The sequence below is a fragment of the Paramormyrops kingsleyae genome, chromosome 15, assembly GCF_048594095.1.
Source record: "Paramormyrops kingsleyae isolate MSU_618 chromosome 15, PKINGS_0.4, whole genome shotgun sequence".
NCBI lineage: Eukaryota > Metazoa > Chordata > Actinopteri > Osteoglossiformes > Mormyridae > Paramormyrops > Paramormyrops kingsleyae.
In genome coordinates this window covers 6,668,374-6,670,280 of record NC_132811.1, presented here as the reverse complement: position 1 = coordinate 6,670,280, position 1,907 = coordinate 6,668,374, and the positions used below count along the sequence as shown (strand labels likewise).

General features: G+C 42.9%; 1 long non-coding RNA gene across 14 annotated transcripts in view; it reads right to left on the bottom strand.

Moving 5' to 3' along the window:
- LOC111860466 (uncharacterized) overlaps positions 1-1,907 on the bottom strand; it is a 48,238-nt gene that overhangs the window by 2,876 nt on the left and 43,455 nt on the right. For 13 of the 14 annotated variants that reach the window (XR_011982683.1, XR_011982687.1, XR_011982691.1 and 10 more), the window contains one exon: positions 56-149. The exons of the other annotated variant lie outside the window; for it this stretch is intronic. This is a non-coding gene — a long non-coding RNA (uncharacterized lncRNA). The remainder of the gene's footprint in view (positions 1-55; positions 150-1,907) is intronic. 14 annotated transcript variants of the gene reach the window in all.

Sequence of the window (1,907 nt, the reverse complement as noted above, 5' to 3'; positions counted from 1 at the left end):
GGATTTGAATTTTGACTGAGAAACTAAAAGCATACGGACATATTCCTGGCCTTACAGCAGAATAAACGGAACTGAGTTTGCCAGAATCAGCCAAGAGAAGAAGACTGCAGCTGTATTCAGGATGCAGCTCTCCCAGGAGCCTCGTCATTCTGCAACAGAAGGAACCGCAGATGAGGCCAAAGTTGAAGCATGGGTTTGAGTCTAAAGCGGTGCCTCGCGTTGAGATCTAGATCTACACTTATGCACGCGTTAACCTGCGCTGCTGCCCAGGACCTCGAATTTTATGGCCCCCGATTTTTTTTTTCCCCCCTGCTTGTTACTGCAGTGTTTAATGCTGTAGGTAGGCCCCCAGCAATGACTTTATCCCTGGGGCCCCCACCCACATTCAATTCGGCCCTGATTGAGGACCTACCTTCTCAGCATAGATTTGTAAGCCACTACAGAGTCCGCAAACCTTTGGACGACATCGATTCTGGCCCTGCAGCGTTGGAGGTATAGCGAAACTCGACGTGTAGCAGACATACAGGTTACGCTTTCATACGCTCGCATATACACAGAACATAAACATCTCGGCGCGCCACGTTATTCTCAACGAGGGGATCAATTTTCTTAACCGGTCTGCAGAAAGTATGACGGATTCTGTTGGCTCTCTTTTTGTTTTCTTGGACAGGAGAAAGTGAAAAGTAATTTCAGAAAGAAACAATGTTTCATGGGCGAATGTTTCCAGTTATTTAACTTGAAGTATTAGCTTGTTCGCTTTCGTCGCGGTGCTTGTATTTGAGTGGGGGGGGGGGATTATGATGTCTGTACACGAGGAAAACAACCTTAAATGGAACATTGATGCTTGGAATTAAATCTGGAAGATGTTTAACAGCAGGGAGATAATAGGAAATGGTTTTATGCATAGTCTTACTACTGTGGATTAAGCCTAATGTTTACTACGAATCTTAAGCTCTCACTCATGATGTAAAAGCAAGGGACATTAACAGCAGTACAGAACAGTTACTGCCAGAGTTTTTCACAGCTCATCCACTATGTGTGATGGCCTTGCTCCTTGAATTGTCTACATACCTGTTAATACAAAGAGCAGGCTCTGCAAGTTGCTAGACTTACTTTCGCTGGTTACCGGTCTAATGAACCTGCAGATTACTAACTGTTGCAGTGAATTTTGAGGCTTGTGGCTGCTTGTCATCATTACCCATTGATCTGATGTTTCGTTCAATGTCATGCATCCTACAGCTCAGGAAAAATGTATGAAACCACTGTATTCTTTAAAAAAAATCTGCATTTCAAATCCTGGTTCTGCTGGCAGCGGCTACACTGCTTGTCAGGCTGCTTCCAGGCTCAAAGTTTCTAAGACAGCAGTAAACAAGAACAATGTGAAGCAGGAGACACTGGCAATAACCAAACACCAGCCAGGTAGAGGGCAGAAGCAACTTTCTAATGCCAGAGATGAACGTCAACTTATCCAGCAGTGCCTCATAAATTGGACCTCAAGTGACCTTCAAATTGAATGGGAAACATTAAGTGGTGTGAAGTGCACTGCTAGGATAATTCATAACAGGCTGTTAGAAGCAGAACTGAAGACCCATAAAGCAAGGAAGCAGCCCTTCATCAATGGGAAGAAGGGATGAGCCAAACTGGAGTTTGTAAAAAAAATGTATATTTTACACAGGCACTTACCCATAAATTGAGAAACGAGTGAAACCGAAAATTAAGAGACCACAGCAAAATGTATTTTTTCCAGATCTGTATGAATGCAGTTAAAATATATAAAGGCATATGCACTAGTTTCAAAATAATCCATCAGAAAAATGCTGAAAAGCACATGGTCACACCAGAACATATTTCTGTTCCTTACCATGCATGGAAAACAGTACAAGGCGCAATAAAAATCCCCAAACATA